Source organism: Strix aluco, chromosome 5, assembly GCF_031877795.1.
Source record: "Strix aluco isolate bStrAlu1 chromosome 5, bStrAlu1.hap1, whole genome shotgun sequence".
NCBI classification, from domain to species: Eukaryota; Metazoa; Chordata; class Aves; order Strigiformes; family Strigidae; genus Strix; species Strix aluco.
Genome location: NC_133935.1, coordinates 28,145,520 through 28,163,013, shown reverse-complemented (window position 1 = coordinate 28,163,013; position 17,494 = coordinate 28,145,520). Strand labels below are relative to the sequence as shown.

The window sequence follows — 17,494 nt, the reverse complement described above, 5'->3', positions numbered from 1 at the left end:
CTACTAGGATATGGTCATTCCTTCTGCAAGCTCTTGTGTTGCAGCTTGGTATCTGGTTCTCAGAAAAAAACCACTGTCTTCACCAAGCAGCCAAGAGACTGCTCACATACATCACAAGAGGAAGCAGGGAAAGATGCTCTGATCCAGAACTCAACCACATATATATACACGCAGTGAATGTCCAGGGCTTGAACCTGGTAGATGATACTTTGCATTTTCATGTTAATAGGGAGACATCTGCAAAAGCAGATACATAGAACTGGCATGTCTTTGCTCCTTAGTGCTAGATTGCCTCTGTGGAATATCCAGAGTTAACAAGTGTAATAAATCACTGTAATTTTCAAGGAGGCAATAGAAAATTCTTGAGCCAAATCTGCCTATTTATTAGTCTTCCTTAACCCACTGTGCAATCCATGAACACACTGGGAGCTCACATCCAAATGGTCCAACAGGAGGAGGAGGAGAAGGAAGGAGAATCCTGCTGAAGATAACATCTGAAAGCAGTTTTTTTCTGCAGATTAGAAATAGGGCAGCTCTGACAGCCCATGTAAACGTTTCAAAGCAGGGAGTATCAAAAGCCACAGGCCTGGACACTCCCTGCTTCAGCAACTTACTTCAGAGGACTCTCCTTGCTTCAGCACCTTGCCCAGCTGGGACGGGTGCCAGCATTCTGTGAAGAGGCTGCACTCCCCTGATCACATGGTTTACACTCAATTTTGCACGTAGGAGCTGGAGACGAAGAACTGTTTGGGAACATGTATAGATTTCAACGGCACTGGGTGGGCCTGCAAGTTCCTTCCTGCATTAGAAAACTTGCATTAAACTGATAGGCTAAGCAGCTGTCCACACCAAAGAGGTATACATATTTAACCAGGTCAGGCCTATATGCACTGCTCTGCTGTTCCTATTTGCACTGGACCTGACAGAACCTAGTATTAGGCCTGCCAGACCCTGGAATTAAACCTGCATTCAATCAATTTCTCCTGTGAGGAGCCAGCACCTTTGCCCACCATTCCTGAGCCATTATAAATTGTTCAGAAGCTGACAGCCTCTGCAGGCTGTTCACATACACTAGACATATCCATGACACAGTTCTGGTTTATCATAATGCTTAAGGAATTTACTAATTTCCCATTTTATTAATGTCTGTTATGCAACCACAGTCATTAATACTACACAGCTGAGCTTAGCTACATGAAGAATTTACCCTGGAGTCCAAGCACCATGTAAAGACTTAGGTGTAACACTCAGATTCTGATTCAGTGTTCGCTAAAGCAAGTGGAAAACCTCATGTACCACAATTCCCAGTCAGACTACAGGTCAATGTCAGGAGAGTATCAGGGTAAACCTCACAGTGACCAATTTGCCCACCTACCCAGAACCTTCCAGGATCCCATGTAGTGCCCTGTCCTAACAGTGTTCCAAAACATCATCCTTCATTTTGGACCCTCAAAGGGATATTGAAGGCCAGACGAACTCAGTGTGGATTTGTTGTGGAAGTAAGGTAAAATAAGGGAGAGTGATATGAGACATCTAATGAAAGAAGTAATGAATGATATGTTGTGGTTTAACCTGGCAGGCAGCTAAACATCACACAGCTGCTTGCTCACTTTCCTCCCCCCTCAGTGGGATGGGGGAGAGACTTGGTTAAAAAAAAAAGTAAAACTGCCTTTATCTCAACCCACGAATTTAATAGGACAGAAAAGGAAGGGAAAAAAATAATAAAAGAAATAGAATATACAAAACAAGTGATGCACAATGCAGTTGCTCACCACCCACTGACCAATGCCTGGCCAGTTTCCAAGCAATGGCCCACAGCCAGCTTTCCCCCTAGTTTATATACCGAGCATGACATCATATGGTATGGAATATCCCTTTGGCCAGTTTGGGTCAGCTGTCCTGGCTGTGTCTCCTCCCAGATTCTTGCACATCCCAGCCTACTTGCTGGTGGGATGGTGCGAGAAGCTGAAAAGTCCTTGACTTAGTGTAAACACTGCTTAGCAACAACTAAAATATCAGTGTGTTATCAACATGCTCATCCTAAATCCAAAAGACAGCACTATACCAGCTACTAGGAAGAAAATTAACTTTATCCCAGCCGAAACTAGGACATGAAAAGACCTGGAAGTCTAAGAACATCTATAAGCAACAACTCTTTTCTTGAGAAACTGAAATACTGCACACTGTACATCCTCTGGCTCTGAAGACATGTGCAATGACACAGACAGCTGACAGCAGAAAGGGTAGGCAGACACTGGCCAGTTACCTTTGTTCTTCAAACAATTTTCTCAAACTCCCTGACTGTCCTACTGACAGACTGGCCAAAGTTGTTCCACAGAAACTGCAGTGGAGAGAGAAACAGTATAACCAACTTGTTATTACCCAAACTACCTTCAAACTTTTCATCAAAATTTCATGTTCATGAACAGCCCAATAGGCCATAATCAGAACAGATTTCCAGAAGTTGTGTGTCATTACTTGGATACTCATATGTATCCTGGTGCTCCCAATGAAATATTAATGAGATATGACTCTTAGCTATACTTCTATAAGCACAGAGAACACACTGAATTGTTAGTAAGTGCCTGTCTACCACCAATTGTTGACTTTTTTGCACAACAGATATTTATACAAATCCAAGATTAACCCGTACTGTTTTATTCTTAGTCAGTATTGCTAATTAGTGGGTTTTAATATGGAAATTCAAGTCTCATCATATGAATCTGATGGAGATTTACTTAAAGGGAACCTACCAGTCAGCTCATCTATGCTACGGGAGTTTGAGAGCTCTGTAAAGTACTCTTACCAAAAACTTTCATAAATTCCAATTTGGGGGAGGTAAGCCTACATTCTGGTATTGTTTCTTAGTTGTCCTTGTAACTTTTTAGAAAAAACCCAAAAGTTCACACAATATAGTTGTATAGTCATTTCACAGCCACCCTGGCACAGTGATTACTATTTCTGAATACTCTAAGACCCATTAACTGTTTGGGAGGCAGAAGTTCTCTGGACACTGCACTGCTAAATGTTTACAGATAAGGGTAATCATTTCCAGGGTATACACTGAGCCTGACTGCTTCCTGACTGTCTAGGTCTCCTGAGACACGGCTGTAACAGGGCTATTTTGGCAAAGTAATGAACGTCCCAAGAGCCAGTTTTTCAGGGCTCCAGTTAAGTTTGCACCTGGAACACAGGTGTAAGCACGTTTAAACATTGACAGGGAGGGAACTAACAGAAACACAAGGGGAAATACCTCGTCTCAGTCCACTGGCAGCAGCACAACCACAAACTTGTTTGTTCATTAATGCAGCAGACCCAAGGAGAATTGTCAAGGACTGCAGCAAGCAAAAGGTACGTAGATTTGAGTTTTAAAGGGAATTCTCAGCATTCAGAAAAAGCTAACTGTAAATCCCAGAGGACTAATGAATGGGAATCTCTCCCAGCCTGAGAGGTAAGGTGTAACCTGATCAAGATCAGCACTTCCAGAAGGGGAGGCTGTTACTGTTAAACCATCAGGGATAGGATTGGTAGAAACATTTCTGGAAATTACTTTTCCTATCAGGAAACGGGGTTTTACTTAAAGTCACAAATTTCTAAGGAAAGCATCAACTACCCATCAAAACATTAGATTCAGATGCATCAGAATCACTTTTTCCAGAAAACTCCATGCTGAAGACTGATATTTTCATTTTCCCTCACATTTCAGATTGAATAAATTTCCACCTTTTCAAAATTCTCTATGGAACAGAAATTCTGACCCTCTCCAGGAAGTTTCTAGAATCCTCTTTCACTGTATAAATCAGAGGCAACAACAAGCTCTAATGACAGAAGCAAGAATAAACTCCATTTTTCCCCTCATTTTTCAGAAGCAGCAAGTAAATTCATATGAATGAGAGCTGCAGGTGCTGAGAACTGGCATAATTTCAAAAAGTAAGCCATTATCCCCTATGATCTCAAAGAGTATCTAAACTAAAATAAGCATTCAACATCAGAGATCAGTCCTTTAATTCACTGTGCCAATAAAAGTCTGTCAACACTGCAGACTGTAAATGAACATAGACATACTAGAGCTATCTTTAAAAAGTGACTTAGGATACCACAAACACACTACTTTAACTTGTTCCTCAAGTAAAACATTGGCCAGAGTGCTTGTACTTTGAAACTGCAGGCATGTCAGCAAGTCAACTCTGTGACAAATGCCCTCCTACTCTCTTTTTCCTTTCTAACCATTTCCAACATTTTGAAGCAAGTATTGTTTGATTGCAGGCTGCTTTCTTCAACTGCCTGTTGAACCCAATGGGAATCCTTCCCCTGATTTTAGCTGGAGCAGGATCAGGCCCTAAATAAGTAGTGGTGGAATCCCTAGACTTATGAACTGAACAGCTGTCTCTGCCTTTCCAAAGGAAAAAAGGGAAAGTTATTCCTGCAGCTGTTTTCCCCTAAGTGCCTTCACTCCAAACTGTAACAGGACTGGAGTGAAGGGGAAAAGGTGGAATTTTAATAACCCGTTAAAAAGGAGTATGGGCCATTGTGCAGCAGCTCTTTCAGTTCTATTAAAGCAGGGTCACTGCTGCCAGGCTCAGACAGCCATAAGGGCACGGGAAAAGTCATCTTCTTGTTTTCACATCTCATTCACAGAATGGAGAACGAGGGGGAGGAAAGAATCAGCTTTTGGGATAATTAGCACCATGAACAGACAGCTGCATTGTCATTAAAAGTTCAAGAAGTCATCAGGGTCATCACTGAACTGGAAGATGTACACACACACGAGGCACACATCTAAGCCTGGATTTTTAGCAGCCTTGCTGGGCTCCGATTTTCCACTAGCCGAAGGGTAACACTTTGAGTCAAGAGCACTGAACTGTTGTAGCTCTGAGGAGAAGCAGAAGCATAGAAGTACTCCCTCCGAATAGCAGCTGTTCATACCCTTGGAACTGCTTAATTTCACACTTAATATACCAACGAAGACTAGTTACACGTCTTCTTTCCCCTGAAAAAAGATCAGAGGTGTGGCTTACCAATGTATAGTTTCATGTTCGCTTCTAATATTCCGTGGGACAAGTGAAACCCCAGTCAACAAAACCAGGCTACTGGGTGCACACTGTTTCCTGCCACAAGCAAGGAAGCTGATGAAGTGCAAGTGTGTATTAGCAAATCCAGAAATGAGCATGTATGAATAATAATGAAAAGATAAAAGCTCTAAAATGACAAGAACTGCTATTAATAAGGTTTGGAGCAGTGCTAGCCTCAGAGTCAGAAGTTGGCTTAAAAACAAAAACAACAAATTATCCAACTATGCAAAACAGCCACAGATTACGTTCTCATTGCTACAGTTTGCAGTAACATTTTTCAGTAAGGGATTTTAGTGAAAACCAAGACAAGTAAGGATTCCCCCTGCCACCTTCCAAACAGGGCAGGGAAGAAATACAACCTTGAATAGTTGAAGCATTACTGCTTCTACAGAAAGTAGACTGGCATTGCCTAGTCTCTCGGCTGTAGCTTTGCTGCCAATACATTCTAAAATCAAAATGGGGCTGAAACCACTATCATTATAGTGAAATCTCACCAAAAGGTAGTTTCCCTTTTCTGGGTGAAAGGAACACACATCTTGCTTGCTCTTGATGTTAAGTTGACAGGCAATAATGTAGCTAGCTCATGAGTGTATAGCTTTATTCAGTGCTTGGTCTTTGCCAAGGGAAATTACTCTGGGAATGCAGAAACAAGATTTTTTTTTTTAATTTTAACGATTAACCTCTGTTGACTCCAGTATACACTGGTTGTCCACATTACCGAATTTCAGTATGTTTATGACAATACAACTGTTCCAGCAACTCTAGTGAAGACGTTCTCATGAGGAAAAAATAAAGATATATAGTCCCAAATTCAGTGGGGAAACAACATGCATCAGCATTTTGGTTGTAATTGCCCAAGTTAAGATGGCTGCTGCGAGCTCTGATGGACTTCACCAGAGAAGGAATTCCAAGTGGGCTAAGCAGCTCCTCTTAGAAAACTCCTCTGAATTATTTGTCTCCCATTCAGGACTCAGATTTTTGGAACAAAAAATGCCTTTTACATATTTTTCTATGGTGTAACCTGGTGGTGCTGCCTCAAAGCACTATCACAATAATATTTCAATAATAACTGTGGTCGATCTTTCTTTGTTGGCCCACATATATATTAAAGAATATATGCCGGAAGGAACCCTGCCATGTGCTCACTTTATAATGGCTTGATGAACAAATACAGAGCCTGCACAAAAATGTGAACCTCCAAGTGTGCCAAGACAACTGTCACCCTAGGATCCCGTTCTGTCTACTCTCCTGTCCTTCTGTTAAAAACGCAGCCTGGTCAGGATGTGTAGGCAATATTGTCAAATTCAGAAGAGGGGAGCTTTGAACAGCACAAAGGACAAAGTTTACATCAATGGCCCAAGCTGTCATACTACATAAACAACAAACAGGAAAACAGTTTCTGAGACAGGAGGGAAAGAAAGAACCAGTGCTTTCCTTTACCCTACCTCTTCCAACAGCCATTAGTACTAGAGGAAATCAGTATGAGAGAAAGGCATTCAGAAGAAAAAACATGAGATCTTGCACTGACAGGAAGGAACCTATCAGCTTGAAAAATTTCCGGTACTAGTGAAAGCCTTGTTTCCCATCCAGCCAAATACGCAGGTGCTGTCTGATTCTTTCAAGCTACACTATTTCTTCAACCAATTTAAACATGGCACTGGAATGAAGGCCAGTAAGGACCTGCTCCCCACCTTGCTTCCCGTTTTTTCAAAAGTGTGAGTCAGTTGGAAAGGACAAGTCTCCTCGGGATCAAGCTGGCAGTGCTACTCCAGCAGGCTCCTGCTAAATCATACAACACAGAGGGATGTAGGCTCTGTAACACAAGGATATATTAATCCTAGCTTTATAGTCCCATAATTATCTGGCATCAGGAGAATTCTCAGAACAAAATATGAGTAAATACATTATTCCCATCCTGTTGGCCTCCCAGTCAAACAGAAAAAGAGCAAACCAGAATACGCTGGGAAACTCAAGAGATAGCTGCAATTTAGAATGCATGTGGGAGGTAATTAGACATGCATACTGATAACAAAAATAGGTTCCAGAGTTAAAATAACAAATGCCTTTAAAGAGTTTTGGAAGGAATTTAAAACTGCAGGGTTTAAATCAATCTCAAACTACGAGAAATTAGGATGACAGCCACAGAAGGGGGCTATGGGAAAACCAGACTATCCCACATTAGGCTTCTGGGAGGTGTATTTTATCAGCATCAGAACTCCAGCCTAGCTGGATGATGCATATGACTCACTATCACAGGTTCTGCTGCAGGGTGTTTGTTCCAAAGTAAAGGTGTTAAAGGCAACATGCTGATAAGGGTCATTGGCTGTTTGCCACCAGGTCTAGTTGAGCCTCTCTCTGAATGGGTAATGCCCCATTAAAACCTTCCCGTGATAATCTGGGCTCTCTAAAAGTGCCACCTAGGAGTTCTATCTGATATTGCAGATTCCTCTTTCTGTGCTTCTTTGTAAAGCTGCAAACTGTTACACAGTGGGGGAAAAGCAGGACAGCTGCTTAATGCTATTGAAAATATACTATGTGTAGAGAAGGTGGAAACAGACTTATTTAAGTCTCTCTTTTATCATGATCCTCTAAGGAAATAACCAACTAAATCCTTAATCCCACATCCCCTTAGGAAAAAAAAAAAAAAAAAGAAAAGAAAAATAAGACAAAAAGAAAAGGGACAGGTGCTGCTCTTCATATTTAGAGAAGTAAAACAAAGGACTTAAGAACTCATCCTGCCTTTACCCACAGTACAATTCTTTGCAATAGTGAGGCTCTTGCACAGGAACTGCTGCTCTTGTCTTCCCACACTTCTCTGGGTTTGATTTTTGCCCTGCGGGAATCTAAGGGAGGGCCCTGTATTTTGTGGCTATTGAAGTACTGTACATGATGGCTACTTATGTGCCCCAGGGGTCACTTTGCTGTTTTATTTCCTTTTGGACTGATCCTCTTCACCAATTCATTTAAAGTATTCATTATTGCAAGTGCTATACTTTTGCATGTAGTGTCATCCCTCAACTAGCATCTCCTGTTCCTTCCTAAACCTCTTTTCCCCATCCTCCCTTCTCCCAAACACCAGAAATGTTTCCGCTTTTAACTCTGCGCCATATGTAGTATATTATTTATTGGTGGAAATTGTTTACTTTGAAACAGACCCCATGTATCCTAGTCCAGAGGTGAGTATGATAAACAGGGAGACTGTTTCATTCTTAAAGGCCTCCCTCCATTTTCCCAGGGAAATTTAAAGCAGGGGACCCAGCAATCTCACACTTCAGAAGTTAAAGCAGAGGACCCAGCAATCATGCACTTCACAAGAGCTGGTCTAATGGCTGTTTTGATACTGTCATTTCAATCCCATTTAACCTGCAATGTGCATTTCTCTAGACCTATGAAAGTTAGTCAGGATATTTATAGCAGTGTCAGAAGACACAGGAAGTAGGACACTGGGATGAGTGTTTGGAAGGTGTATAAAGGGTTGGAACAGTGGGGCCAGACTGGAACTCCTTGCCCCCAAAAAACGTGGAGCTGAAGAAGTGTCTGAGGAATAGCTGGTTTTCTACAGATATCAACACCAGCCATTTCCTGTCTTTCAAAGTCAAGTGGAAGTTTTCCATTCTGTGGTTTTTCCTGTCTTGGTACAAGCAAGCACATTTTTTCCCTTATATTTTAACTGTTTGGAGACCAACACCAAAACCTGCTCACTAGGTGAAGAGCTTCCTATTTACAGCTGATTCAAGAAATTTGAGAGAGCTGATTAAACATCAGAGGAGCAAGATCTTTGTTTGTTCATGTATTCACTGAGCATGAGAGACTGAAGTTGTCTGAGCAAATGCTCCAGTACTCTTCTGTAGAAAATTAACAGGCTAACATAATGCCAGCAGGCCTCTCTGCAGGCTGCACTGCAGTAACATCCAATATTGAGGCAAACATGGAGAAAAGGAAACAGATGTTTAAGTCCCCATACTGTAATTACAATACAGCATGAGGGAGTTAAAATTCATGCCCTTCAGTCCAGGCCAGCAGAAGCTTGGGTCACTTTGAACACGGCCCTGTGGAATAGAAGTACTCCTGTTTCCTATGTGTTGTTGTGGGATTTTTATTATCTTTTTTTAATAAACCACCAGGGAGCAAGAAGTAATAATGTGTTACCTTCATGATGTTGCACCTGGTGTAGCCATGACTATCTGTGCAAGCACTGTGCAAATCTGGTGCAATTTATATCTATCTGCTTTGCTAAAGTACCAGTGATCATGAAGGTCAGCAGAAACCTGGGCCTTTCCATATCAAAGTCAAGGAATTAAGAAGGAAAAAGTCTATGGGGTCTCTTTTTCATCCTTGAGCCCTTTCACGTACCTTTCTTTACCTCCCCAATAAACTAGTTCTAAACTCTTAAGAACCAGCAGGATTACAATGCTCTGACACTTTAACAACAGACTGGGAAGAACAGTCTAAGGAAGACTGTGGATTTTTTATTACTGTGTATTTTTGTCCAGAATCAGTAACAAATATGTATTGAACAATGATGGTTTTGCTGTTTGCACACTCTCCTTTTATCTCCTGACTGCAGTGGGTCAGGTTACTACATCACGTATATCAAAAGTACCTTTAGACAACATGTTACATCTGGCTTAATTTCATTTGCTTCTCCTGTTGCACAATCTGCATCATTTTCCAGCTAAGCTGTATTTTCCTTACAATTTTCCTTACAACTCACCTGGCAAAAATAAAAGGAGCCCAGGCCCTACACACACACATCCATGTAACCTGCACTTTTTGAAGGGCTATTTGAAGGAACTTTGCATTCATCTGAATAGAGGAAGGCAACAGCTTGGCTAGAGTCCAAATAGAGTAAAGTGCACGTGCTCTGTCCGTGGCCAGTCCACCCAGGCAGGTTTTTTCAAAGCCTAAGCCTTGATTGCCAGTCAGAAATGAACATGCTACAGGCTGCTAGAGATCAATCAGTAGAGCACTGGATTCTTTTATGTGGGTTCTCCTATTTATATGTTCCCTGAAGTCACAGTACTCATTCACTCTCCTGGATGGATTAGATCCACCTTGGACATGCCCCACAGTCTCAGCCTATCATGTGTTGCAGCTAATGATCCTTCTTAGCTTGACCAGCCTGTACCTAGTCCTTCATCAATGCTTCCATGCAGCATCTCTCCCTTCTCCAGTAATCCTTCTCTCCTCCTTATACTCAGAGGCTAGTCTTTGAAGGGCCTTTGACACTCCTACAGCTCCTAAATTCCTTCTCCCATTACAAGTTTCCCATTGAGCCTATTGCTGTGATCATCCTCATCCTCCACCTGTAACAGAATTTTTCAGAGCTGAGCCCACTGACACAGACCACTAGTTCCCCACTAGCAGAACCCAAGACTTTATTCCTGACTTGACAATGCCCCCCCTGACATTTTCCCCAAGCACTGCTCTCTGCTGGTTCCTGGCACATTTTATTCCCAGGAGGGACTCCCCATTCACCTCCCTTCTTCCTAAAATAAGATATTTGATGAAGTTTGATGTTATTTTTTGCATATGGGTGTCTCTGCTATTTAACTTGAGTTTTATTGTCTGTATACTATTTCTAAGGGCTGAAATTGCCCTTTGGAAAGATCTTATATAAACACTAGCAGGAATTTGGACTATTCATAGTCAACATTTATTTTAGCAGCACGCAACTCGAGACCTCTATCTTGTTTCCAAAAGACTCCCAGAATCTTTTCTAGCTGGCAGCAACATTGGATAAATAATCAGGGTTGTATAAAACTACTTGCATTTTTATGTTACTAGACACTGTCAGTTAATCACTAAATCTTCACTCTGGTCACTCAAGAGAACTACTTCACATTACAGTAGAAGGTTAACTTTTTCTTTAACAATAGTTTTCAACTCTCTAGTGTTTGTAACATTCCTCTTAGAAACCTGAAACCATTAAGTCAACTCTGATACAAGATGGTGAAATACTGCTGAGACCAGTGGCACTGCACCTGCAGAGGCTGGGGCAGTATTTCCTTTCCATATTGATAACTGGGCCAAATTTTAGATCTAGTATAAGAGGGTATAAATCCATTTAACCCACCTTTATCTCATTTACCTCAGGCCCAGCACCAGCCAAATAATTTCAAATTTCTGCTATTTGAAAGTAATTGGTTAACATTCTTTTCTCAAGTTATTCCAAAGCAAATCCAGTTTAACCCAAGTTCTAAATAAGAACCTAGCTCACTTGGTTCATTTGCCTACCACTATGGGCAAATAACATTGGTAGCAGTCACCAGTGGGCAGAATTTTGGCATGCTCTTTCAGTATGTGCTCTAGAGGAAGAGCTCTGGGTTTTAATAAAGCCCCAGCAGTGTACCTCCCTCCTCTGTGCCCCAAGTACTTAGACACAAAGGGTTACCAAAGAGGTTGATCTTCAGCTCTGCTATTTGCAACAAGCGTTCAGTGCCACAAGCTGAGCAAGAGTTAAGACAGTCTTCCAAAAGTTCCAAATGTAGTCAGCTGCTCTGATCAACCTTGTCTCAGAGAAGTCTATGTAAGGTGTATTTAGCTTAGAGAGCAGTAACAGTCCAATAAAGTTACACCAGTAAAGTTTCGAGGGTCACATGTGGAGGTTCTTCAGAGGTTTAGATGAGCTACAGTAGGCCTTTAAGTTTAATCAGCTCTGCATTTGCTTGACTAATTGGTGCTTGAAGGCCCAATTTTCCTATCTTTTACACTCGATCGTTTCAGCAGTATCATTTAAGTTGCTTCCAATTTATAACATCATGTGAAAGACAGAATCATACCCTGAAAGTCTAGAGCAATAAGCAGTGCATCAGAGCAAAAGCCTCTTCATCTTGACTGAAAAAAAAAAAAAAAAATCTCATAATCAAAAGAAAACAACATGCACTGCAGACATTATTAAGACTTAAATTAGTCCCTCAGCTTTGTCTGGTTCAGAGCTGGCAAGCACAGCGTGCCTGGTCTTGCTTGCTAACTCAAACCAAGCTATCCTCTCAGGTTTGCTAGCTCTTAGGAACTTCCAGAGAGCATCCAGTGGAAGTTTCATTTAACGACCTGCTGCCCAAACCTTTCTTCAGTGATGCATGCTTGGTTGGGCTACATAAGAGCATCACATGGTATTGGAGCTGTGAGGAAAAAGAAATATGACCCCAGACAACACTGTTACATTGAAAAACTAAGTTTTCATCTCAATAGCTTTAACAGCCAATTAAGGCCAAGGCACTGAGTGCTCCTACTAAAGCTTCCTGGCCCCGCCCACCACGACTCTCAGTGAGATTATGCATGTGAGAGATCCATTTCATCAGATGCCAATCCCGGATCTACAAGACTCTCTGAAAGGGCAGGACTAACTGAGTTCAGTGTCTTAGAAAATGTGAAGTCCACTGATGAAGCTGAGAACAAATGCATCACCTTGTGCCACTTCTCTTATGGTCAAACAGTCAAATCTGCTCATGCTGAAAGACAGACATGAGCAAAGCAGGCCCTTCCCAACCATAGATGAAAACTTTTGCTATGCTACAAAATGCTAGTACTGCATATGGCTGTACATAACTATGTTCCCACCAGCCCACTCTTCCCAGAAAGATTAGAGGAGCAGTTGACAGGTGGAGAGTTCTCAAGAACAGGTGGGAAATCAGTGAAAATAAGAATGAAAGAAATGTCTACATAAAGCAAGAAGCTCGAAGGCTCAAGGTTAGAACATCTATCTCTCCACTGCCTCAAAGGTCTTGCTGGAGTACTCCTGCAGGAGTACTTCCTGCAGGAAATCTGGAGTAAGCATATGCAATAGTAACAAGATACCAGTTCTGCACTACATCTTCCAAACAGTAACTTCCACATTTTTCTTTTTAATATGTACATTTGGAGAAGTGACAAACTCCAGATCCTACAAGGTGTTCTCTTTATTCTGCTACGGACTTTAATTGCAAATCACCACAAAACATCAAACAAGCAACTTCTATTTCCACTTCATTCATTTTAGAATAGCCATCCTTCTGTCAGAAGACATGACCAGGCACAAGGAACACCCTCTTTCACCAGTTTTTACCATGAACATTGGATTTCCATAAAAGATAAATAAATCTCCTCAATTTCTTCCCATGTAAAATGGAATTAACAGTACTTTTTTTTTTTTTAAAAGCTTTACAGGACGCTTCTCAGATTTCCTGCTTCTAAAAATGCCTCAAAGGGAGTCCAGTCTAAAAATGAAACCACACCATTACTTCGTCAACAAAAGTCTGATTCCAAAGTTGATACATTTTTGCAAGCATTATCATGACATGTAACCCAAAAATTTGTTTTAAATTCATCTCAACTGAAAAGATTGGTATAATAATTAATTGGAGCTGGTTTATTTTAACTTTTAAATTAATTTAGCAGACCTTACTTGTCTGCCTTAAAGGATAAGACAGCACATATGACATCACTATGGAGTCTATGTCAAGGCAAAGAATGCATGTTCAAAATCTCATGTTTGATCAAGTTGTTCTGCATCTCTTTTAGCTTATTAGTGAGAAGGTGAAATGATCAAGAAAACCAGTGAAAGAAAAAAGGCAGGTTTTCAATTAGGTGCTTAGACTCTGGGCCAAACAAATTCATGAGCTTCTTCCTTCTCTGCTGTTTCTTGCTCTTCTCCTATCACATTCTCAGTTCAAAGGAGGCTAGCCACGGCAGGTGTTGTGAACACAGTGCTATAGGTATGGCAGGGTGGAGGAACGAATGGCTTCCTTAGCACCAAGGGACTCCAAGAGCTTACGGTCACCTCCCCAAAGCCTGGTAACTCCAACTCATCAAGAGTGAAGTTATTTAGAATGGAGAGGGGCACTACCCACCAGCACCCTTGCTGAAGCAGGTATTTCTTCCCTCAACACAAACTATAGAAAGGAATGTTATTTTCAGCTCCTTTGAACTTGGGTAGGAGACAGCTAGTAGTGCCATAGCTCTTTTCTGAAGTATATGCAAGAGATGAAAGTGAGATAGGTGTGGAGTAGACGAAGTACTTTCTTTATCACTAGCAGACTGGTTTGTCAAAACCCAGCCTGCAATTTGCCATATTTTTTTTTTTTTTTTTTTTTTTTTAGGGGAGGTGGGGCAGAGGGAGCCAGGCAGGAGGTGTTTTTCCAAACCTTTGAATGCAACATTCAGCAGCCAAGCTCAAAAGTTCCTGCTGCTCCTGCAAAAAAAGTACAAACAAGCCTTTTTCATGTCAGCTATGTCCAGCTGGAAATGTCACAGCTTTGTCACAATGGAACAAAGCATGCCTGGTGTCTGTTCTTTCAAAAGGTCTCTTAATTCAAACAAAAGAAAAATATTCACATCTGGAAGGGGTCATAGGCAGGGGGTGGGATTGGAGGAAGCAAAGTTCAGATGGCAAGTCATAGCAGTTGCTGTTTGTCTAATTATTGTACTGCCTGTTCTGGCACTTATCAATCCAGTTAAAGAAAGCCAAGAGTTAAACCGGCAATTTTATTATTGATTAACCTCAGAGGGCCAGATGAGACACACCTCTTCACTTTTGCTCCATTCATCATGCTGGAACACTCAGGCTGAGTGAAAAGACCCCTTGTGACAACTCTGGCAGTAGTTCCTCTTCCCACCCCCTTCCTTTTCTTAATAAAGAAAAAAAATTATCATTGTGTATGGACTCCAAGCTTCCTTTAGAAGACCACAACCTTCGCTTTCAAAGGATGTACATATTGAAATCCTGCCCTTTCCAGTGGGTTTATCTGACCATCTGTTTCTGTAAAGATTAAAACCTTCTAATGACTGCGGAGTTGGGAGGCTGTATCACAACTGAGCCACAGAAAGATCAAAAATTAAATGTCTAGTGAGATCAGATTAAAGGAGAAAAAAAATTAAACATCAGAAACGACTTCACTGGCTAGGCATGAAAGACCAACAGTAAGAGTTTGCATTACACTCCTAAACTAGATACTTTCTCCTTCAAAATTCAGTGTTTCTGAAGAAGAAAAGCCTCTCCTAGGCTGCCACCTAGCTAGTTAATTTCTTATATTGTTTTAGGAGCTATTTTAAAAAGCTCTTTTGCTCTAGCCCTTACTGCATTGACTCCTCCCTTTTGAGCTGGTATTTTGTCAGGAGTTTCAAGAGCGATAAAAACTTGCTGCCAAGTCCCTTTCTTCCCCACAATGTGTTTTATAACCCAGTGTGTAGTTTAGTCTGTCTAAACACTGCATTAGTACACTGCCATCAGTTTCCATGGAGATGATTAACTCCTCCAAAGCCAGAAAGCTTTAGTGCGCTTTTTGCCCTTTCAGCACATGAAGAACATGACAGCATTTACTAAAATCAGCCTGTAGAAACATCACATTTTCCAGACAGTTCTAGCAAATGTAAGGATTTACTTTTGCTTCAACCCATCACACAGAGCTGCTATCTTAACCAAACTTGCATTTAAGTCATTACTAGAATGAGTTGCTCTTTCCCCCTGTGTTTCTCCTCCTTTGCACTGCATGATGTCTGAAGGCTTGACAGCCCCCCTGACATCAACTTTTTGAACTACTATGTCTCAGAGCAAAGCCAAGGCATGATATAATGAAGAGTCCAGAAGAGAGAAAGGAGAAATGAAGAAGATGACTTTGAAGTCAGCCAGAAATCAGAGTAGAAAACAGAAAAACTTTGTGCCCTAAAGTTTAGGAGCACTTTTATATGAAACTTCATAGTTTACCATACCCCTAGTCACTTATGCGTCTAGTAAAAATACACTGTCAGTGTGTCTTCATAACAAAAATTTAACACTATTTTAAGAAGTTGAATTAAACTGAAAACTACCTTAATCTAGTATAACATGACCTAATTGCAGTGAGAAAGTAGACCTTCTCCCAAAATGCAGCTAATGAAGGCCACATGTTGTCACCAGCTTTAGTTGTAGAAAAATGGTTTCCCAGTCTCACTTTCACAGAAAGGACAATCTCCCTGGCAGTTGCCACTTAAGTGCCACACTTGTTAATCCAAACTATGAAAATGGCAACAGAACTTTGAATATTGCAGTTTCCTGGAAGAATTCCCCAGTATAAAACTATTTTATAAATATTTTCCAGGCTATCGTCACTGAAGCAAACTGTAACCTTCCCAGCACTTTTAACATGTAATGGTTTTTTTGGCATTCAGGAGCAGATACACTATATAAACCAGACATGAATAACCAGGCATAACTGCAGTTTCTGTAGAAGAGTTAAAGGCAAGAGAGATATTTTTTTTGCCAGTAAGCTTGGCTAACTTGAAAGAGCCACTGGCAGGGTTCATAGCAAATGGGTGTTCTGCTGCAGTGAGAATTATTTTCTGTTTGACTTACAGAGCAGTTGCCAGGATTTCTTTCCAGACTCCACTTGGAGTCAGTACTGTGTGGGTACCAGCAGTACAAAGTCCTCTTACACTGTGCAACTAAGACAACCTACAGAGGTGCAAGAAGACTTCACTCATGCAGTCCACTCACAACTGCTGAAGTGACAGCCTGTATTTACTGTTATATGGACATGTGTCCAGTATTAACTCAAAGGACACCACTAATTGATTTCATATACTTTGTCACAGGACACTTACCAAGCAGCAACTGTATTTGTTTAACCACCCTTGGCTACAAACAAACCAAAGGACTTGAGACCAGAGTCTCCATTACCTTCTCCTCAGAGATTCTGGGTGCTCCTCTTGTCCCCTATCCAAAGTTAGTGTAGTAAAGACCCTTAGGGATGCTAAAACCCATAGCGAAGAACATCACCCAGGATCCAGTAAAAGGATTTCAACTTTCCAAAAAGCATGCACGTTTGCACACCTCCCACAGCTGCAAAGATCACAACATAGCATGCAGAAAGCGTGGAGGCACTTGTTACCTGCTTCTCCAGCCCCTCCTGAAGTTACTGGTGCAGCACGACAAGCCTATGTGAATCGCACTTTCCAACACCAACCTCCACGGGCAGTTTCCTGCCTTGAGAGAACTCGTCCTAATCCTGCCTCCTATTATTTATCACCAGGTTGTGGAGGAAATTTTGGCTGCCCACACCTCCAATTGTGATTTTGTCTTGCTGTAGGAAACAAGTCACTCTTACAATTACTGATTTCTTTAAAGTATTTCTTGGAGAGGCTGACTGCTGTGGGACGGGGCCTGCTGCTGGAACACACCTCATTCCCCATCACACCTCAGGAGGGCTGGGGGTGGGGGGAGGGGGGGGGGTCCCACAACCACACACCTCTCCTCTTATTAACTCAAGCGTATGCAGCCATGACCTGTCTTGAAAGGTCAGGTCACCCCTCACTGGTTTAACCCACCCCACCTCTGCTTTCACTGGGTGACTCGTAGGACAAAGGCTTACTTATAGTGACAGCCTGACTGCTGCCCGCACCCCCTCGGGGTTCCGCAGAACTTTCTAGAGAGGCAGGCTTCACCACAGCGGGGCAGGTGCCGCCTC

General features: G+C 41.7%; 2 protein-coding genes across 6 annotated transcripts in view; one reads left to right on the top strand and one right to left on the bottom strand.

The window, feature by feature from the left end:
* Positions 1–17,494, top strand: part of SYN3 (synapsin III) — a 245,881-nt gene that overhangs the window by 128,566 nt on the left and 99,821 nt on the right. The gene's annotated exons all lie outside the window — the stretch shown is intronic.
* The window catches only part of TIMP3 (TIMP metallopeptidase inhibitor 3), a 40,046-nt gene that overhangs the window by 21,963 nt on the left and 589 nt on the right, over positions 1–17,494 (bottom strand). The window lies entirely within an intron of this gene.